Source organism: Akebia trifoliata, chromosome 16, assembly GCF_017979445.1.
Source record: "Akebia trifoliata isolate Shusen 1 chromosome 16, ASM1797944v1, whole genome shotgun sequence".
Classification (NCBI taxonomy): Eukaryota; Viridiplantae; Streptophyta; class Magnoliopsida; order Ranunculales; family Lardizabalaceae; genus Akebia; species Akebia trifoliata.
In genome coordinates this window covers 25,422,451-25,446,484 of record NC_141390.1, presented here as the reverse complement: position 1 = coordinate 25,446,484, position 24,034 = coordinate 25,422,451, and the positions used below count along the sequence as shown (strand labels likewise).

Sequence of the window (24,034 nt, the reverse complement as noted above, 5' to 3'; positions counted from 1 at the left end):
AATAGGTACAAGTAACACACTCATTTGGATTATTTTGCATAATCTCTTCCCACTCTTAAAAAAGAAAAAAAAAAAAAGAGTAAATAACAATTTAATATATGATCAATGAGGATCTTTGTCAATCAAACAAAGATGACCATAACGAGACAACTATGGAGAATCTCCTTAAACAAAATTTGTTGCATTTGAATCTCATTTAATAAATAAATTAATGCATTGATTTTCTTTTCTCCAAGATTAGTAAAGATATATTTAGGATTGAAAAACAAATCTTAATTCCTACAAAAGTCAAGTATATCACAAGAAATCTCCATTTGTTTCTCAATACACTTGATGCAATCATCTAATAAAAAATAACATTGATACTTAGAAAAAATTTGAAATTGGTGAGACTAATCTCCTTGAGGCGGCACCCACCTTCCCATCCAATCACGTGCTACGACAGGTAAATAGTCACATTTACTATGGAGAGGTGTATAAAGATTTGAAGTCACGACCTGGAAGCAAATCTGATCCCTCGCTTCCCATCTCACTAAACCTCTGTGCGTACTTGGTTATCGTTGTTATTCTTTTAACGATGAGAAAAGGGAGGGAAATCAATCTAGGGATCCTAACCATGTAATGAAGATGAGATTGGACATAGTAGACACATTTAGGATGCGAATTCATTTAGACATCTACTGATGGGATTGAACACATGGTGCATGTCAGTAAACAGTTATTGTCCTTGCAAGCAAGTCTTACTGTGGTGGCCCATAAATTGTATGGGTTTAGGTTGATGAGTTGGTGCTACATGTTTGTGGGTCCTAGCAACTCTCATTCTACCCAATTGTTCTCCTAATATTTTTTTCTTAATATAATTATTTAATAAATTTAAATTAGTTTGGGTAGTTTACGTAGGCCTGTTTAGTTATCGGATTGAGCCGAGTTTGGGCTTGGAAGCTAGGTCCATTGGGAATTAACCTAACCCAATTCTTGAAAGTTGAGTTTGGACACAAAATTTGTTTCGACCCAACCATTTAAATGAGTCAAGATTGGACAAGGATTTTGAGGCATGATTGGAATCTGCCCACATAAGGCTCGACATGCCCTATTCGTAGTCGTGACTATTATGAATATATTAGGACCCCATACCTAACTATGCATTCTATAGGAAAAATATATTTAAGATCTTGTACATTTTTTTTCTTAAAATCCTTAATGAAAGGATGTGATTTTTTTTTTGAAAAAAGTTTCTTTACATTTTTTTTGCTTTTATTAAGAAAAAAAGAATAATGTTTTTTTTACGCACCTCTCTGATGTCCTTGCACCTCTTACGTGCATGTGTTAAAACCATAGATATTTTCTTGGGATATACAACTATACATATTTATGAGGATGTGCAGTTGTTTATCCAGAGAGAAAAAAAAAATCTATAATTCTAACTCATGCCACGTTAGGATGTGTATGGGGGCATTAGAAAATCCGATTCAAAAGAAAAAAATTATGCACAAATGAATTTACTTGGTAAAAAAAATATATCAGTGTTTGGAATAACCTTAATGAAGGACACAAGGATATCATGATATGGTGACACGTGCATGCCTATAAATACATTTTTTCTACATACGAGTAAAATATGCCTATGGATACGCACATGTGACTACGTCAAAGTGTCTCTGCAGAGGTCCAACACGACTCAAAAAATAATATCTTTAGTGAAAGACTTTTGTTGACATTGGTGTGCACAAAACCATAAATACTTCACTCCTATCTCGATGAAAAACATCTATGATCCCATATACACATCCACGTCAGCCATGTCAAAGGATTTCAATTCAATATTACTTAGCTTTTTTATGAAATGTCTCAAGAAAATGTTCCCGAGCCTCCTCATTTGAAAAAAACGTCCAATTTGTAATTGATTAATCAATTAAAATATAATATAATAATGGCAAATTTTTGTTCATATTCTCGCAAGACGAAAGATGAGAACGATAAATTGAGATGGAGCCCACGAGACTGCCAGGTGTTTTCACATGAAAAGTCAAAAGGAGACGTGTGAATCAAAGACAATTCAGATCCGACACCTACGCTGACATACTCTGTCTCTCGAGATATGTGTAGAGTGCAAATTTTTGCATTCTCACGAGAAAATTATGACAGTCCGTTTGGGAAATAAATCTCTTACTATTTCAGTCAAAAGCCGAATTCTGCACGTCACGTGGGATAGTTTGAAATAAATGGCATAAATAAATTTATTTTGTAGAAGTAATTTGAAAGTTTTAAAGAAAAAATTGTGGATCCACAACCCTCTGACTTGACTTGGGACCCAAGTCCAGCTCCAGATTTTCTTTTATCTATATCCAAATTTGTATTTGAATGTCTTACTAAATAAAATCATATCCAAATCATTTTGTTTTCATTGATATATTTACATTTGACTCTACTTGAATTACTCGATCTAGATCAAGTCACGTTGAATACTTTTGGACCAATAATTTTTATTAATTGTTATATTATTTTATTTTAACAATATAAACACGAGTGTTGATTTTTGAATTCAACTTGATAGGAGGATTCAAAATTCACCGACGTGACATGGGTAAAGAATCGTAGATTCTATCCCTTGAGATACACAACCCACTTGATCGATCTGCCATCTGTAGTTGTGTATCGCAAAGGTATAATTGTCTATCCTGAACGAAAAAATCTACGGCTCTTTGCACATGACATGTCAATGACTTTTTTAGTCCAATTGTTAGGTTGAGTTAAAAAATCATTAGTTTATAAATATTATTATATTTTATAAGAAGATTCGTGCTGGAGTGATCTCAAGTTGGAATCTCATATCACACTTCTTGACGTAAAAGTGGATAGGAACCATAGAGACTTTTTCACTCATATCTCAATGAAAAACATCTATGGTTTTCATACACTTTCATGTCATGAAATGCGATATGAGGTTCTAGTCTGAGGTCTCTTCAATATTATTCTTGTAAGAATTCATGTAGTAATGAAATAGTAGAAAATGATATTTCAAAAAATCAAAAAAATATAATTTTCAAAGCAATATATCATTTGGATGTATATATATATAGGTATAGGGATGGGTTCGTATTCCACTTAGATAAAAGGATGTCAAACCATATTCAACCTATTTTTAGATTTAGATATTCTCCAACGATCCATACATATACCCGTTAAATTCGGACTTTGGATCTTGAATTTCTGATAAACTCTGTCCCATTTTATGTTCCAATTATTTAGAGGTGCCGACAGGCACCTGTTGAATTGGAACCAAATAGAAATTGAGATCAATAAGACCCTTTTGGGTCCTTTCTTAATGGAATTGATTGGAACTAAACCAATTAAAAATCGTAGCGGATAGCAACCAATCAAATTTGTTTAAAATTTTTTTTAAGGCGATTCCAATTCTGATTCCATAATTTGTGAATCGGAACTATAATCGATGAGAATCGAAATTGAAAAAAAAAACTCAATGTTCTGGACTTGATTCCTAGACAAATCAAATTCCAAAACTGACCCATTGACACTAGTAATCCTATCCGTCAAAGCCTAGATAAAATAATCACAGACCATGCAATAAGAGTAAAAAAAAAATATAATTTCAATAGACTACTTTGTGATACCGTTAGCTAGCAAAACTAACTTGAAAATGCCACATAAATTGAGGATGTCAACTCATTTGACACCTACTGATGTGATTGAGCTTAGTGACCTCTCTTATAGGTTTCATAGCCATGGAACAGTACTCCTTGTCCTTCTTTGCAAAATTATTAGAGTGATGAGTTGGTGGTCCGTAGACTTCAAAATGATTTTGAGAATAATACATATTAAATTACATACATCTATTTTATTTGGTGCATGGTACTTGGAAGGCTTCAATTGTGGTGGTAATAAGCTTTTGAGAGTAAAAATGATCCAGAAACTGCTGATATGTGAAGGGAACGTAGAGAGGACCATGAGCATTAGATGCCACTAGTGAATTTGCAGGTCTTATAACAGCATCAAGAGATGGACCATAAAAAGTTGGTATTGAAATTCTTCGTTTCTTGGAATTTGTTATGGCTCGATGTACTGGACTCTTGTACTCCCCATTGCTGATAACCTAAAGAAAAATATGCATCGACAATCTGATTATCATAAACAATATATGATCATCAAATATATCTATAACGTACACATTTTATTTATTTATTTATTTAAAATCACGGGATCGATACTCCTCAAACCAACGATAAGATTGCTCCTGTTTTGAAGGTCAAGGTCAAATTTAAACATGGGTTAGGACAATCATAACCGTCAATTATTTTCTTTTAGATGGTGATCGGATGGTATATATGATTGCTAACTGTAACCTGATCAAATCTTGATTAAGGTGAAATTCACTTTTGGACAAAAAATTTGATGGATCCACACCCCTGCATGCATGTGGCCCATCAGAGTCTGGAGTTGCTGTTGAAAAGAAAAAAGAAACAGTGCGAAGCTCATGAAATAATAGAATGATGCTACGTGAATAGAGAAAAGAGAATATCCAAACACTTTTCTCTGAATTGATCACTCTAGTCTTTTCAATACTTCTGGCATCATGCCATTGATTCACCACCTTACAACAGTTTTTTTGTGATCCGTGCTGGAGTGACCTCGTATCTCACTTTCTTGACGTGGAAGTATGTAGTAATCATAAATGCTTTTCATCAAGATATGAGTGAAAAGCATCCATGATTCCTATATACTTTCACTTCACGAAAGTGAGATATGAAGTACAATTTTGAGGTCACTTCAGCATTATTTTATTATTATTATTTTTTAAATGGCAAATCTATATATTCGCCACATCAGTCCTTTTATTCAAGGGTGGGTCTATTAGCACATATCGAAATTGTAATTTCCACCCATTTTCTTGCATACCCACCTTACTTTTAAAATAACTATCTATACTCACCTATCAAATGTATTTTAACCTAAATTGTTTATTTCACCTAGTTAAAGGTATCGAACCATTTTTCTTCTTCCTCTCTCCTTCTCACGTTTATTCTTCCTCTTCTCTTATTCAACCTCTCACAAAACTAAGAAGAAGAAGAAGAAAATGAGGAAGAAAGGAAGAAGAGGAAGGGGGAGGAAGGAAGAAGAAGAAAATGTGGGTTTTGGGTTTTATGTTCGGTGCCGTGTGTGCAATAAGCCAAAACGAAAGGGTAATTTGCTTTTTTTTTCTTTTTACAAAAATCACTTATGTGGGTGCAATGAACCATTTTGATGTGTGCGGATAGACCCACCCTTTATTCATTGTCTTGGAACTCGTAAACTTGGTTGACTTGATTCAACTCATCGACTGAGCTCGAATAATTCGTTTGCCAAGTTAATTCGAAGACTCATGAGCCAGCTAAGACAAGTCAAATGAATATCACCGTAATCAAAGCTTTATCCCAAATCTTTGTATTAGCTCAAGGAATCATGTTCCTACATTCGATTCCATCCATAACCACATCTTTTATTTGCAAAAATGTGTCCATATATATCCTCTTCTTTGTCTCCAGCTGCATTCTTTTTTATCTTAGATAGTCCTAATCTCATTTTTTTATAATCTCTATGACATGATAAATTGACGATGATTCGCTGTAATTAATGTAATATATATATATATATATATTATTACATTAATTATTTTACAAGCTATATTATATCTATTAGACTGTGCTATGTGGCTTGCAAATGTGATGTAGAGTTTGTTAGCTAACCAATTCTATGAAGTACAAGATAAGAAATCTACTAAAAGTATGATAAACATGATTAATTGTAATAGTTTTACCTGCAATTGATCTGCAATGTTAACGAAGAAGGCTCCATGGAGAGAAGGCACGTCGAACCATGTCCCATCTTTCATGATCTGAAGGCCTGAGACTTCGTCATGTTGCACCACGGTCAGGCAGTTGGGATCAGTGTGAGCCCCAAGGGCTAGGGTTAAATCAGGGTTGGGACATGGTGGATAGTAGTTTATCTGCATTGTTTGGTTTTGCTTCCCTAATGCATTTTCTATGTGATCTCTATTCAGACCAAGGCTTTCAGAGATGGCTTCTAGCAACTTCAATGTCACTTCCCGCATGGCCGACGCATATTTAGCTGTTGTTTCCCTATTAAGGATAAATACATGATCAGTTTTATATATTAGTTAATTTAATTACGTATATGTAAGACATGATTTGATCTCACATCATGTGATGACTCAATTAGGTGTCTCTAACTTTCACCTAATTAAACCAAATTCATGGTTGTTTCGGCCCAAAATCACCAAAGAGATTGTTTTGTTTAGCCCTTGTATTTTGTTGAAATCTTAACCAAGGAAGCAAGAATTCTGCAGTTGCGACTCCACATTGAGTTGGTTGAGGGGTTGTAGGAGGTAGCACGAAGGTTTGGGGCTCCAGAGCTCCCGAATTTTTTCGGTGGTTATTTTTCTCAATTTTGTAATTATCTGCTCCAGATGAAATTAAATATGGAAGGAAAAGGAGTTAATCACAGTTTGGATAATCAAAATGAAGAGATTGGATTCAGATTCCGATCGATTTTTTTAAGGATTATAAGCATTCTCAAATATAATGAAAACTCTCTCAATCTCTCATGGGTGGACTTAGGCACAGTTGAATCATGTAAATCTTATGTTTTTTAATTGTTCTTTGTTGTGAGATGTCTAGTACTCTTATTGGGCTTGGGCTTTAAGAGGCAAAACAATGTCAAAGGGTACATTTTTCCAAAGTGGAGTGGGCTTGGCCTGCAAAGCCGAGATCAAGAGCGAGAGGAAAAGGTTCTGGTTAGACTACTCGACTAGGCTCGGGTAAAAGGCCAATGCCCCTGAGGTCATTTTTTTTTTTATAGATATAAGTATTTTTGGGGCTAAGGTTTCTTAAGTTTTTCTCTATGAGTTCCTTGCGGCTGCAAGAGTTGCAGAGGTGAACAAGTTGATAGTAGATTTTTTCTCCTCTCCTTCCTACACGTTGGAAATTTAATTGTCGAACCACGTAAATCTTATGTTCTTTGTGTATTTGTTTTTGTCTTTATTTTTACTCTTATTACGCTTCTGCATAACATTCTTGTTAACCTATATTCATAGTATACATATTTTCTCTTATATCTATGAATCCACTCACAAAGATGATGTGAGAGGAGAGATGATGGTTGGAAAGAGGGAGTCTAATTGCACACTTGTCCTAATCCTGAGAACCCTACTAACTTAATAAGATTTCAAATCTTACCAAGGCTTGATGGTCACATTGGCAATTAATCCAACACCACAGTCAGCCTCTAGATTTTATGGAATAAATCAGATTTTTTTTAAAAAAGTAAATCATTTTTGGGTTTGATCCAAGGTGTTTAAAATGGACGATCACCAAACTCCAAAATTAAAATTTAAAATTCAATGGAGAAAAATAACTTCCTTTAATTTTTTTGAAAGTTGTTAAAATTTTGTGATTTACATCCCTATGTCATCCAATCATGTTTTTGATGTTGCATAGATGGCTGTTCGCAATCTTTCCTTACTAAGGAAGGAGGGAGGGGATCCTTTGTAGTACTTATTTCCTGTAGTACCGTATAGTACTACTCTTTGGACTGTTGAGATGATGCAATATTTACAAAACAGGAAAATCTATTGTTTAAATTTCGAAGTTTAGTGACCATCCATTTTCAAAACCTTTGATCAATCCTTGTTTTTTATTATTATAACAAATTGATCTAGATAATGAATCTTAGAGGTTTGATGTATTATTTTTGTTTCCAACGTATCCTAACCGTCAAAAAACTACTACATGATGCTACAGCAAATAAGTACTATAGAGGATCCACCAGCTTCCTTGAGGTCAATGAAATCCTTAGATGATTGTGATCATGAAGATCCCAACACAGGTGGTCATCTGATTTGTTCCAGTTTATTAATTGAGTCGTGATAATATGACTCGCTAGGGGCATACTCAATCGACTCCCTGACGTGGACAAGTTTGGAACCGTAGATCTGTATGCCTCAGGATACACTATTGCACTTCCCCATAAAAAGTGTATCCCGAGGGTCCTAGGCATACAGATCAATGGTTCCGAACTTGTGCAAGTCAGGGAGTTGATTGAGTATGCCACCTGGTGAGTCATATTATCAGGACTCTTATTAATTAGCTGACTGCCTAGGCTGATCAAAGCACTATCAACCTTGTGTATATGTGTATGAGCCTAATATGATTACTTGAATTAATTAATGTATACTATCTTGCATGAAGGCATATATATTGATCCATTGATTTGTTGGGCCTACCTGTAAGATGATGGTTTATTAGGCCATGAATCAATGTAATCTTCCAAAGGGTAACAAGGGTGTCGAAGGTAGTCTCGCCAATGCAATACATCCTCCTTGCTAGCATTAAAGCTAGTCGAAACTCGAGTTCTTTTGTGATAGTCGTTCGAGTAGAGATGCTCCTTCTCTTCCATGGGCATTTCGAAGAACTCTTCAGCAACCCTCATCATATCTCCCATTAGAGCTTCCGATACTCCATGATTAAAAACCTTCAAACACACAACTTTCATTAATGAACAACAACACACACAAAAATAAAAAAAAGAAGAAGGAAATATTATTAGTAGAAATCAAATTTGATTACTTCGAAAAACCCATATTCTTTACAAGCCAGCCTTAGATTTTTTATAGCTATAGGTCTTGAAGGTCCATCTAGTTCTTGAAGATCTAGGGTTGGTATCGAGCTTAACATAGAAACTTTCTTGAGAGATTGGCGTTCTTCATCAGAAGCTAAGTATTTGGGATGAAATGAGAGTTTCTTTGTTCCACATGACAACAAGTTTTGGACTCCATTGGAGGAATTGAGATTCTCCAAGGCCATTGTTTCCACGTCTAGGAAAAAAGAATAGATGAAAACTTGCATGGGAGTTGTTAGTACTTATAGTAAGAGCAGCCAGGATGATAAGCCCCCACGGTGTTTCCAACGAAAACAAGACAAATGGATATATGCAAGAAAAAAAACACAATTAAGAATCTCGATTGTATGCAATCAAGGTGGAGGATTGAAGCCCTCCTCCCACACCTCGACACATGCCACGTAAACCATTCTTTGGATTGTGACTTACGTGGCATGTGTTGGGGTGTGGGAGAAGACTTTCAATCTTCCACCCAGGTATATAGGATTAGTACTCAAAAATAAAATAAATAAAATTAATCCTCATTGTACGACCTAAGCAAGAAGGATAAAAGAAAACAAAAATCTATATAATAAAAAAACTAGTTGTCTCCTCCTTTTGTCTCAAGCTATATCGAGCATAAACGTATTCGAGAATAACCCTCTTCAAGAGTAACCCCAACTTTATTCTTATTGCCTTTCCTCTTCTAGTTCCTTTATGGTGTCCACGGCCCAATACTTACTATCAATTAAGGTTAAGAAACGTACTTTGATTGGAAATGATTTTAGGCTAGGCCCACTTAAGTCCATTTATTTAGAGGGTCAAGGGTACAGGTCCTTCGATGGCCCAATATATATATATATGGGTCACGTTCCGTATACCCCTATTACGACTCACATTGCGACACACCGTTGTATCTTATATGGGCAAAAATGTTTGGAATGGGCTGATTTTTTGTGAGGATGATCTCTATGGTGAGGAGATCATCCTTGCCAAAAATCAGCTCATTATGAAACTTCTAGACCGTCCAATTTTTGTTGAAAAAGTATAGACCGTCCAATTTTTGTAAATCAATTTTGATGGGGTCAGAAGTTTTGGAATGGGATGATTTTTTGCCAAGATGATCCCCTCATCACAGAGATCATCCTCACAAAAAATCAGCCTATTCCAAACATTTTTGCCCATATAAGACAAAATGGTGTGTCGCAATGTGAGTCATAATAGGGGTCGTAATAACGCTGTCCTATATATATATATATATATGCATGGGATGGGATCTGTTGACTCCTAAGAATGGCTTATGAAAAAAACATAAGATCCCAACTTTTTAAATGCAAAATCTAATGGTTGAGATTTATGAATATCTTGAGAAAAAAAATCTTGAAGATACTTATCCCGAGGATAAATCTCATGGATTTTGAATTTAAGGGATTGGGATCATGTGTTTTTTTCATGAGTCATTCTTAGGAGTCGAGGGATCCTGGAACGTTCAGAGGCTCTAAGGAGAGCCAAACATTGCGTCAAACATTTTTTAACATATACATTAAAAATTTCGGAATGGACTGATTTTTTATGAGGATAATATTTATGGTAAGAAAATCATCCCCACAAAAAATTTGATAAGGAGATCATCCTCACAAAAAATCAGCCCATTCAAAAACGTCTAACCCCAATTTATAAGTTGAAGAATCATGGATCGTCAATTATTTTTAAAACACTTTTGATGGGGTTATAAGTTTCAAAATGGGCTAATATTTTGTGAGAATGATTTTCTCACCATAGAAATCATTCTTACAAATAATCAGCCCATCCTGAACGTTCTAGTCCATATATTGAAAAATGTTTGACTCTCTTTAGGACCTTCGAAAGCTTCCTTATATATATGTTCAAGTGCCGACTATTTGGTCAACACGTTTTGTCCTATAGGGGTTCGAAGTATCGGAATGGACCAATTTTGGGTGAAGATGATCTCTATGACGAGGATATCATCCTCACCAAAAATCAGCCTATTCTGAAACTTCTAACCTCATGTTTATGAGGTGAAAAATCATGGATCGTCCATTTTTTGTAAACCACTATTGATGGGGTTATAAGTTTCGAAATGGACTTATTTTTTGTAAGGATGATATCATTGTCATAGAGATCATCTTCATTGAAAATCAATCAATTCCAAAACTTCTAACCCATGTAGGACAAAACATGTTGGCCTAATAGTTGTCACCAGAATAGGTTCTATATATATATATATAGAGAGAGAGAGAGAGAGTTACATTAAGAATATGATGGCTCATAAATAGTTATCTTTTGAATGATCATAATCTTAATATTAATTTTATTAATATATTCCACTAGGATTGTATCAAATATCGATCTCATCCTTTCCATCTCTTCTCATTCTACATAATCCACCCTTTTTCTATAACATTTTTTTTCTTATGCCACCTTTAAACTTTTTTCCACGGTTTAAAGAGCACTACACGGTCAAAACAACAAAATGGCTAGGTCACCAAAGTTCAGATGTTTAGTGGCCATTCCTTTTCAAAGGCTTTGGTGGGATAAAAAATATTTATTCTTAAATTTTATCTTTTAAACTGATGACCATTAATCATAGAAGGCTGGTTTTTTATTTTATTTTTAATATTAGCCTTGCCAATGGGTCGATTGAGAGTCACATCCCATGTGCTAAGAATAATGTTACAGTGACATCAGATTGAAATCTCATATTGCACTTTTGAAGTGAAAGTGTATAGGAATCATAGATATTTTTCATTGAGATACGTGTGAAAAATCATTTATGATTCCAATCCACTTTCACGTCAAAAAGTGCGATCTGAGGTTGCAGCCTCATGTCACTCCAGCACGACTTAGGTGTTAATCCTAGCATAGTGTGGAATGGATAAGGACCTAAAGAGAAAGATACATAAAACAAAAGGGATTTTGGTAAACTAGCTATAAAGTATAACTTACTTGGCGCACAGTTTTTGTTTTTTAATTTATAAGTAAACCCCTAGAAAATTATACCCAAGCCCCTCTATACGTTTTACTTTTACCTTCCCCACGACATTTCATACCTCACATTTCTAACTTTTAAACCAATAACAAAATGGATTTTGCATCTCTTTTGTCTTCTCACATAACAGAATCTTCCCTTTCTATATCTCGTCTTTTCTACGATTTTATTCTCTCTATCTCTCTCGAAACTATCAAGCAACCATATCAGGCAAAGATCCCTCTCAAGCGAAGGCCATCTTATCTCTGTTGAAGGCACTCTCTCGAACTGTTAACTGGCAGCAGCCTTAGAAAAACTATATATTTCTTTCTACAGGTATCTCTTTCTCTCGTACTCTCTCTCTAAACTCTATCTCTCCCTCTCTCTATACCCCTAACCCTAACTTTCTTTTGCCAAGACCAAGGCAAAATAAGCTCTCTTAGTGAATGAGGTAGTACAAAGGATGTCTCGAGCTTTCATGTGGTAGGAAGGAAATTTTAACATCTTTTTTCATTCCTTATTTGCATGAAAAGTACTGTCTTCAGCTTTCATGTGGCATTTTTGTTGTTGTTTAAATGTGATTATTGCATACAGTTGCTTTTGCTTTTTGATGGGTGGTTGTTCGAAAAGAATGGCATTGTTAAATGGTTCCCTTGAAACAGAAGTATTGACCAAGGCATTAACTGTTGAGGAAAAATCTAGAGTGCTTGACTCTAAATGCACAAATATTGGATATAAACAAGTAAACAATTTACTTGTACTATACCCTTAATAAAGATATCACTCACAAGTTGAAGAAGAAAATAACACTCTATTAAGAAAAACACACTTTTATAAACACTCACTTTTTACAACCTCTCAAGACCTCTTACTCACCCCTCGTACTGACAGAACTTCGACTGAACGGAACAAACTTGACTAACGATCTTGTAAAGTAGTAAACACCTCATGATTCAAGATAGCTCCACCAAAAACGATCCTTGGCAACCTCGCTCTAATACCAATTGTTGAGGAAAAAAATCTAGAGTACTTGACTCTAAATGCACAAATATTGGATATAAACAAGTAAACAATTTACTTGTATTATACCCTCAATAAAAATATCACTCACAAGTTGAAGAAGAAAATAACACTCTATTAAGAAAAACACACTTTTACAAACACTCACACTTTTTACAACCTCTCAAGACTTCTTACTCACAAGTTATTTCTCACAACTTGTTTCTTACTACTTGATTACAAAATGAGAGGACTCACCCCTATTTATACTAGTGGCACCTCCTTAACTAATGGTTAGGATTGTGCCAACACATTCTTAATCTAGTGGTTACAATTTTGTCATTTATAACTTTCTAAAAATATCTATTAGTCTAGAGTTTTCTACCAAAATATCTGTAATTCTAGAATCTTCTATTTTTCTCTTATCTAAAGACATCTAGAGTTTTCTCTAGGAAGATTCTAGAAATTGGGCTATAAATAACTATTGGGCTTTGACAATAAATGTGGGCTTTTCCAATTTGGGTTGGTGTTGAATTTTAACACTCCCCCTCAACACCAGCTCTAACTCTTTGCACCATGTTCAGTTGACGCGAAAGTTTCGCCACCGGACTAAACGTTTCATCATAGTCTAGCCCATATTGTTGAGAAAACCCTCGAGCCACCAGTCTAGCCTTATACCTCTCGCTCGATCCATTTGGACGACGCTTTATCTTGTAAACCCATTTGCAGGATATGGGTTTCACATCTTTTAGCTTTGGCACCAGATCCCAGGTCTGATTTTGCTTTAATGCTGTGACTTCTTCTTCCATAGCTTTGATCCACTCAGAGTTTTGTGATGCTTCTTCAAATGTCTCGGGTTCTTTAGCAGTTGCTTCTTCAGCTATGGCTGTATTAGCATATTTGGGATTTGATTTGCGAATTCTGTTTGACATTCTCAGTTGTGATTGTGGAGTTGATACTTCCGTTTCTTCATGATGATCTTCTTGTTGATACACACCAGTTTCCCAAGGATTCTGGGCCACCTCTTGATCTCCATCACTATCATGCAGGTCTCCAGCTTCATCTGAACTTGGTTGAATGTTGACAGTGTGCTCCTTCATATTTTGTTGTAGTTTGTCTTCGAATTCTCTTGAGTCTGGCAACACCTCTTTTCCTGAGGACCACCAAGAAGATGCTTCGTCGAATACCACATCTCGCGATGTATAACACCTTCCAGTTGTAGGATCACGGCATCTCCACCCCTTTCTCTGATTATCGTATCCAACAAAGATACATCTAACTGCTTTCTTATCGAACTTGCTACGTAAATGATCAGGAACAAGTACATAACATACACATCCGAATACTCGAAAGTAACTAACTGTAGGTTTTATGTCCCACAGTTTCTCAAAGGGTGAAACAAACTCTAATCTTGGTTGAGGAAGTCTGTTGATCACATGGGCTGCTGTTCTCATAGCTTCGGCCCAAAATCTTCCAGGTACATTCTTTGCATGTAGCATACTCCGACAAGTTTCTGCAAGATGTCGATTCTTTCTTTCTGCTACACCATTCTATTGTGGTGTATTGGAACATGTATACTGATGACGTATTTTGCATTCTCGTAGGTATAGAGAGAACTCGTCCGAGCTATATTCTCCTCCGTTGTCTGTGCGCAAGCAACGGATCTTCTTTCCTACTTCTCCTTCAACTATCTCTTTGAACTCTTTAAACTTTGAAAAAGTTTCAGATTTTTCTTTCATAAAGAAAACCCACACATACCTAGAGAAGTCATCAATGAATGTTACCATGTACCGCATTCCGCCGATTGATGGTTGCTTGACTGGCCCGAACACATCAGAGTGAATTAACTCTAATGGTTCCTTTGCTTTAAACTTCGATTTCTCGTATGGCAATTGATGTGCTTTGCCATACTGGCATCCTGCACAGACCGTGTCTGTTCTCACGTCAAGCTGAGGAAGTCCCTTAAGCATCGACTTCTTTACCATCACACTTAACTTGGAATAGCTAACATGACTCAACCGCATGTGCCACAAATCTGTTGTCTCGTTCCTTCTTGTCTTGTCTACATATGCAAACTCTGCTGACATTACATAAACTGACTCCAATCGTCGTCCCTCTATCGTTGGCTTTTCTGAGATTTTGATGTCACGATATACCTTCACATCTTGGGGACCGAACAAGATATAATAGCCTGATGATGTTAGTTGAGCTACGGATAACAGGTTTTTCTTCATTCCTAGAACATGGTAGACATCTTGAAGTGGCACCTGGTTAGAATTATAACGAGGTGTGACTATCGTCTTACCGATGTGAGCTATTTGTAGCCTTGAGTTGTCAGCCGTCACCACCACACGACTTCCTTTGTACTCAGACAAGTTTTGCAACTTTTGTCTATCACCTGTCATGTGATTTGAGCACCCCGAGTCTACGATCCAGTCATTCTCGTAGTCAATCCCTTTAGATGTAGCTGTAAGAGCTACCTCTTCTTCTTCCTTTACAAATGATGCTTCAACATCCCATTCGTCTTCTATTTTCTCCTTAGAACTAGAAGTAGCAGCATTACTCTCAGCATGTTTCTTCTTAGACCAACAGTCTTTCGCCATGTGGCCTTTCTTCCCGCAATTGTAGCAATCGCCTTCAAACCTTCTCGTATTACCGTGATTCTTTGAAGCTTCCCCTGAACGAGAGCCTCCCTCTCTTTGATGACCTCTTATCTTGTCACCATTCATTTTAGATCCACCTCTGACGTGCTGCTTGAATTTACCTTTATTTTTTCTTGTGTAGAGTGCTTCATCCTCACCCTTCAACGAGACTCCTCCCATTTGCTTAGCCAAAGCTTCTTGACCAACAAGCAAATTTTCGAACTCAACAAGTGATGGTTGTGTCGGCCATCCTTGTACTGCAGCAACAAAGCCTCGGTATTCGGATCGCAAACCATGGATAATTATTCTTTTTATCCTGGTTTCTCCAATAGCAGCATTCGGATCTAACTCTGAAATTTCACGGCATATCGACTTCACCTTATGAAAGTATTGGGCGATCGTCATATCACGTTGCGCTATTGATAACAGCTCGTTCTCGAGAAGTTGTAGCTTTATATCGTTCTTCTTTGAAAAGAGTGTAGCGAAAGTATCCCATGCTTCTTTCGGTGTTTTAGCATCTCGAATGTGCTCTAACATTTCTTCTTCAATTGTGGTCTTTAAAGCAAATATCGCCTTGCCTGCTTTAATCTTCCATTTTCTCAAAATGCCATTGGCATCTTCTGTTGTCGGTTGCGTAACTTCACTACCACCAACAATCTCCCAAAGGTCTTGACCTTGTAGGTAAGACTCCATGCATGTTGCCCACGTGTTGTAGTTTTGGTTGTTGAGCTTCTTGATTCCTCCAACTACTTGAAGGTCACCCATCGTACTGACAGAGCTTCGACTGAACGGAACAAACTTGACTAACGATCTTGTAAAGTAGTAAACTCCTCATGATTCAAGATAGCTCCACCAAAAATGATCCTTGGCAACCTCGCTCTGATACCAATTGTTGAGGAAAAAAATCTAGAGTACTTGACTCTAAATGCACAAATATTGGATATAAACAAGTAAACAATTTACTTGTACTATACCCTCAATAAAAATATCACTCACAAGTTGAAGAAGAAAATAACACTCTATTAAGAAAAACACACTTTTACAAACACTCACACTTTTTACAACCTCTCAAGACTTCTTACTCACAAGTTATTTCTCACAACTTGTTTCTTACTACTTGATTACAAAATGAGAGGACTCACCCCTATTTATACTAGTGGCACCTCCTTAACTAATGGTTAGGATTGTGCCAACACATTCTTAATCTAGTGGTTACAATTTTGTCATTTAGAACTTTCTAAAAATATCTATTAGTCTAGAGTTTTCTACCAAAATATCTGTAATTCTAGAATCTTCTATTTTTCTCTTATCTAAAGACATCTAGAGTTTTCTCTAGGAAGATTCTAGAAATTGGGCTATAAATAACTATTGGGCTTGGACAATAAATGTGGGCTTTTCCAATTTGGGCTGGTGTTGAATTTTAACATTAACCAATTATAAGACATTTTTTGACTAATTTTACTTGGGCTATTTATTATTGATCATCCACTCTTCTGGATGATATTCGCAAAAAAGTCCTCTTTGGCTTTAACAAAAGACAATTCCTTTTCAATGGTTTATGCTTTATTCAAAGAGATATTGAAAAGACTTGTGCCTTTGGACATGTTAAAGATAAATCTAATAAGTTAGCGGACTTGTATCCAATCTCATAAGCTTTAGATTGGAATTGGATCTGATCCAAATCTTATTGAATCAATTTGAGGTCTAATTATTGTTTGGGTTGATTAGAATATGAAAAAAGAGATCCCACAAGGACTTGATCCAATAAGTTCTAGATTTGCTCTTGTACTATGCTTACCAAGCCATAGGTTGCTACAACCTTCTTTGATCAAGCTTCATTTAAATCAACAGTCAAATAAAAATGGGTGTAAGCATATCACAGAGATGTAATAAAATAAGAACCCATACGATCATAAAATATTTTTTTTCAAAAAAACTACAGAGAATCTCAAAACACTTGTTTATTTATTTAGGATTAATTTGTGTTGTTTTATTATTGATTTATTTATTTAATTGGGATTTTTTTAACTATATGATCCAAAAGAGGGCACTGGTGGACGTACTATGTGAATGATTATATGTTAGGGTATTGGCATACCTTCCTCTTCTCATACTTAGATGGTAGTGCTTCTATGATTTAGTGGAGAGGAGAGATGGCAACTCACAACCAGATGGAGAGCACACCTCAACTCAAATGGATCCAATAATCTAAGGTTGAATTCCTAAAGGAATTGGCTCCTTCACTGAGCAATCCAACTGCTATGATGTTTAAAATGGCAATGATGGAGATTGGGGCATTTTCTTCTTAACATCCTTCTAAGGGTTGAAATAGTTTGTTTTTAGAAGTTTTGACTCTGTTTTTGATACACTCTCTACATAAAAAGTTGGAGAGGAGGTCAAGTTTCTTAAGTCAAGTGATACAAGTCTTTGTTAACCTTTGCTCCCATTTTTGGAGTGGTTTGTTCAGCTATCAATGGCTGACTGAGGGTTTTGTGTTGGATATTTAAACAGACCTTTCATACAGAAGTAATTATGATGTATTCTAAACAAAGAGAGCCATCTGTTTTTTTTCTTTATTGTTTCCTAAGGAATTACTGTATTAGTCATGAACAACAAAGCTCATTAATAAAATAGTTTTACATGGCAACTTAATGCATTCTATTATCTCACATTTCTCTCTGTTGAGACACTTGTAATAGTCCTTGAGCAAGAAAAATGAAAGCCCTTTTTGATACTTGGGTTGCAGACAACACAAAAACATGGTATATCTTTTGGATTACCCATTGAGTGTTGGTTAGGATTGTTGGGAAAACTACCACACAATGTGTAATACAATCACAACGAAAATTAAACTTTTTCCCTCTTTGAGTGACAAAAATAGGCTAAAAGTATCCAACCATTATCAACACTACCATTATACCGAATAATACCAATCTAAGTGCAAGATAATCCAACCAAGCAAAATAAACAACCACAAGCAACAACAAAAGATTTTTTAACGTGGAAAACCCTTCAAAGTGAAGGTAAAAACCACGGGACTTGTCTCGGTAGTCCACACCAAAATCTTCCACTATCAACAATAATGGGTTACACCAAAGTTCTCTCAAGATCAATCTAGAGGCTCACAAGATTACAATCAACATCAAGAATACATATTCTTGGTTCAACAATACAATAAACATCATCTAATAAAGATGGATTTCACAAGAAAACAAAAAGAGGAAGGTTTAGGTCTCACCAATGAAATCTCTAAATAGAGATGAGAAAGAGAAGCTAATCTGAAAAAATAACTTGGTAGAGTTGTAGAGTATATTGCAAGGATTCTCTACTTCAAATTTGAGCCAAATCGAGCAACGTTTGCCCTTTAATCTTATTGCCCTAACTCTCCAAAGTCCACCCCCTTCCTTTTCCCTTTCTTTCAACCTTGCTCTTTTCTTTTCTCCCTTCTTGTAACCCAAAAACAGCAGCCCCAACTAAAAAACTAGTTGCTGTCCCCTTTTTTTTTGTGTTAAGTTGAATGGGCTTTGCCCTTATCCTTTTATTTTATGGGTGGCCCACATGAGGTGGACCCAGCCCAACAAATCTCCCCCTCCATCTCATGTGGGGGGCTCTACCAAGCCCGCTCTTCGCCTACAAGCTTCCAGCTTCTCCTTTGGCAAAATCTTTGTAAACATGTCCGAGCCATTCTCATTAGTATGCACTTTCTCCAACTGTAACTCCTTAGCATCAAGCATATCCTGAATCCAATGATAACGAACATCAATATGCTTGGATCTCGAATGAAACGTCAAGTTCTTGGAAATATGGATTGCACTTTGACTATCACAATAAACAATGTATTTCCCCTGTTGCAAGCCTAGTTCTTGTAAGAACTTCTTCATCCACAAAGCTTCCTTGCAAGCTTCAGTCACTGCAATATACTCAGCTTCCGTGGTGGATAGAGCAACACACTTTTGTAACTTGGACTGCCAAGAAACTGCTCCCCCTGCAAAAGTCATCAAGAGTCCTGAAGTAGACTTCCTGGTATCAACATCTCCTGCCATATCTGCATCTGTATAACCATCCAATACAAGTTCACCATTTCCAAAGCACAAGCACACCCTTGAAGTACCTCTGAGATACCTAAGTATCCATTTCACTGCTTCCCAATGCTCCTTACCCGGATTAGATAGGAATCGACTAACCACTCCGACTGCGTGAGCAATATCTGGCCTCGTACACACCATAGCATACATCAAACTTCCAACTGCGGATGAATAAGAACTTTGCTCATTTCTTGTTTCTCTTTCTCATTTGAAGGGCATTGCTCGATAGTAAGTTTGAAATGACCTGCAAGTGGAGATGACACGGCTTTGGCTTTACCCATGTTGAATCTTTCGAGAACTTTTTCAATGTAGCTTTCTTGAGATAACCAGAGCTTCCCATTTCTCCTATCACGAGAAATCTTCATGCCAAGAATCTGCTTTGCCGATCCCAAATCTTTCATGGCAAAGGACTTACTAAGCTCTTTCTTCAACTTTTCAACTTTAATAGCATCATGGCCAACAATCAACATATCATCGACATAAAGCAAGAGAATGATGAAATCATCACTAGAATAATGTTTGTAAACACACAATGATCAGTAGTGTTTTCTTGTACCCATGGCTCACCATAAAAGAGTCGAACTTCTTGTACCACTGCCTTGGTGCTTGCTTAAGCCCATATAAACTCTTGTTCAGTTTACACACAAGATGCTCTTTTCCTTTGACTTTGAATCCCTCAGGCTGCTCCATAAAAATTTCTTCTTCTAAATCACCATGAAGAAATGCAATTTTTACATCAAGTTGTTCAATCTCCAAGTTCAAGCGAGCTGCTAAACCAAGAACAACTCGGATAGAAGACATCTTCACCACTGGTGAGAAAATTTCTTCAAAGTCAATACCTTTCTTCTGACTGAAACCTTTCACAACCAACCGAGCCTTGTACTTTTGTGAGCTATTACTTTCAGTCTTCAACCTGTAAACCCATTTATTCTTTAAAACTTTCTTGCCTTGAGGTAACTTTACTAAGTCATAAGTGTGGTTCTCATGTAAGGAATTTATCTCTTCTTGCATGGCTTTCAACCACTCTTTCTTCTTCTCAAGTGAGATAGCTTCTTCGTAAGTTTCTGGCTCTCCTCCGTCAGTAAGCATCACATACTCATGAGGAGGATATCTAGTAGATGGCTGACGCTCTCTTATAGATCTTCTTAATTCAGTTTCAACAACTGGTTGTGGCTGTTCTTGCTCAATCTGATTTGTTGGCTCAACTTCTTCATCAGCTTGATCATTCTCATCAACATTATCATCATTGTCTTCTTGACCACCTCCCCCATAATCAACATGCACTGGAGGTGGAGCAATTGGTGTCAGATCAACAGAAATGCTAGTGGAGGGATTAGACTTCTCAGCCTTTTCAACATCTTCCCCAACTTGATCTTCAAGAAACACAACATCTCGACTTCTAACAATCCTTTTGTTTACTGGATCCCACAACATATACCCAAACTCTTCATGACCATACCCCAAGAAAATACACGGCTTTGCTTTACCATCAAGCTTGGATCTCTCATCTTTAGGAATGTGAACAAATCCTCTACAACTAAACACTCTCAAATGATCATAAGATACGTCTTTTCCTTTCCAAACTCTATCGGGTACATCACCATTTAGAGGAACTGATGGAGAAAGGTTAATTAAGTCAACTGCAGTTTTCATAGCCTCCCCCCAAAAGGACTTAGGTAGCTTGGCATGTGACAACATACACCTAACCCTTTCTTCAATGGTTCGATTCATCCTTTCAGCTACACCATTATGTTGAGGGGTCTTTATGACAGTCTTCTCAAGCCTGATACCATGATTCTTGCAATAACTCTCAAAAGGACCTCTGTACTCACCCCCATTATCTGCTCGAACACACTTCAACTATTTTCCAGTTTCTCTTTCAACCTGAGCATGAAAATACTTGAAAGTCTCGAGTACCTGGTCTTTGGATTTCAAAGCAAAAGCCCAAACTTTTCTAGAATGGTCATCAATAAAAGTCACAAAATAAAGAGCACCGCCAAGCGTTCTAGTTTGCATAGTACAAACATCCGTATGAACTAGATCAATAACATTTGGCCTTCTAGTTGGAGGATGTGTATGAAATGCAACTCTATGAGTCTTTCCAATTATGCAATGATCACAAGTCTTCAGAAATGTCATACCTTGCAACTGAGGTACAAATTTCTTTCTAGCAAGAGTTTGAAGTCCCTTCTCGCTGATGTGGCCAAGCCGTTTATGCCAAATATCAACATTTGCTTCTTTCTTAATAGCATTCACCTCTCCTTTGCAAAGTGTAGCTTGCGTGACATAGAGAGTATTCAGTTTTTGTCCCTTGGCAACCACTAGAGAACCCCTGGTGAGCTTCCATTTACCTTCACCTAAATGGCTAGTAAAGCCCTCATCATCAAGTTTCCCCAATGAAATCAAGTTGAGACGAATATCTGGAACATGTCTGACATTGCTGAGAATTAATTTGTTGCCGATGTTGGTTTCTAAGTGGATATCACCAATGCCCACAATCTTAGATGTACCACTGTTACCCATTCTGACATTCCCAAAATCACCACTAGTGTAGGATGTAAAGAATTCACTGTGAGAGGTTACATGGAATGAAGCACCCGAATCAACTACCCAATCACTATCCTGGTAGACAAGGTTAACACAACCATCATCGTAAACAATCACTGTATCACCATCATGAATGGCTATGTTTGTTTCTTTTTCATTATTCTTGGTTTCACTTTGTTCCCTTTTCCAGAATCTACACTCTTTCTTCATATGCCCTTGCTTGTTGCAGTGAAAGCAAGTAATGTTTCTTCTCGGTCTAGACTTGGATCTCCCCTTAGAATTATTCCTTCTAAAGTTTGCACGTGGGTTCTTACTTTGGCTTCTTCCTCGCCTATCTTCTTTTTCTGTCATGAGCACCTTAGAAGAAGACTCACCCATTTCTTTTCTTCTAGCATCTTCATTTAACAGACTGTCTTTAACCAAGTCCATGGTCAGTTTACCATCTGGTGCCGAATTACTAACTGTCACCACTAAAGTTTCCCAACTCTCAGGCAACGAACTAAGAAGTAAAGATGCTTGGATTTCATCATCAAGATTCATCTTCATGGCTACCAACTTGTTCACTATGCTCTGAAACTGACTTGTATGCTCAACCATGCTGCTCCCATATTTATATTTCAGGTTAACAAATCTTCTAATCAAGACAGTCTTGTTTCTTGCAGTTTTCTTCTCAAAGAGATTTTCTAGCTTTTTCCACAAAACATCGGCTTTAGTTTCATCACAAATTTCCTCAAATACATTTGGATCAACCCACCGTCTAATGTGACCAACAGTTTTTCTATGCATAACTTCCCAATCACCATCAGACATTTCGGCTGGTTTTACATCACCCAATTTAATTGGCTTGTACAAATCCTTGCAATAAAGCAAGTCCTCCATCATACATTTCCAAGTGGAATAGTTGGTTGAATTTAATTTGATCATGCCATCTGTCCCTTCCATTTTTAACACTCAAGAAATTAACTCCAAACAACCTTTTGCTCTGATACCAGTTGTTGGGAAAACTACCACACAATGTGTAATACAATCACAACGAAAATTAAACTTTTTCCCTCTTTGAGTGACAAAAATAGGCTAAAAGTATCCAACCATTATCAACACTACCATTATACCGAATAATACCAATCTAAGTGCAAGATAATCCAACCAAGCAAAATAAACAACCACAAACAACAACAAAAGATTTTTTAACGTGGAAAACCCTTCAAAGTGAAGGTAAAAACCACGGGACTTGTCTCGGTAGTCCACACCAAAATCTTCCACTATCAACAATAATGGGTTATACCAAAGTTCTCTCAAGATCAATCTAGAGGCTCACAAGATTACAATCAACATCAAGAATACATATTCTTGGTTCAACAATACAATAAACATCATCTAATAAAGATGGATTTCACAAGAAAACAAAAAGGGGAAGGTTTAGGTCTCACCAATGAAATCTCTAAATAGAGATGAGAAAGAGAAGCTAATCTGGAAAAATAACTTGGTAGAGTTGTAGAGTATATTGCAAGGATTCTCTACTCCAAATTTGAGCCAAATCGAGCAACGTTTGCCCTTTAATCTTCTTGCCCTAACTCTCCAAAGTCCACCCCCTTCCTTTTCCCTTTCTTTCAACCTTGCTCTTTTCTTTTCTCCCTTCTTGTAACCCAAAAACAGCAGCCCCAACTAAAGAACTGGTTGCTGTCCCCTTTTTTTTTTGTGTTAAGTTGAATGGGCTTTGCCCTTATCCTTTTATTTTATGGGTGGCCCACATGAGGTGGACCCAGCCCAACAAGGATAAATAGATCATGGACTGCATATGTTTCTAGCTTCTGATTACCAAAGAATATAGGGGACATGACCTTTGCAGATGTGAGTGGATGATAGTACGTTTAAATATATGGTTTGTTTTATGCAGCAAGAGTGATACCCACCAACGTTTGGCTGTAAATCTTGGTTGATTTATTCCATTTCCATTATCTGCAAGATTATTTATTTTCAAAAGGTGGCCTTTATTTGAAAAAAAAAGGTTCCAAAGTTGAGTGATCATTTGAAATTTTTGGTGATATATACACACTTGCAATAACAAAAAACATGATTTTAGACACAGTCTAACCAGAAAA

The 24,034-nt window shown here is 36.6% G+C and overlaps 1 pseudogene across 1 annotated transcript; it reads right to left on the bottom strand.

Annotated features, from left to right (window-relative positions):
- Positions 1-3,856: 3,856 nt before the first annotated feature.
- Positions 3,857-8,566, bottom strand: LOC147383040 (protein DMR6-LIKE OXYGENASE 1 pseudogene; annotated as a pseudogene). Its single transcript, XR_015173246.1, has 3 exons — positions 8,297-8,566; positions 5,813-6,134; positions 3,857-4,111 (listed from the first exon to the last, which is right to left on the bottom strand). The product of XR_015173246.1 is annotated as a protein DMR6-LIKE OXYGENASE 1 pseudogene (transcript).
- Positions 8,567-24,034: the final 15,468 nt, after the last annotated feature.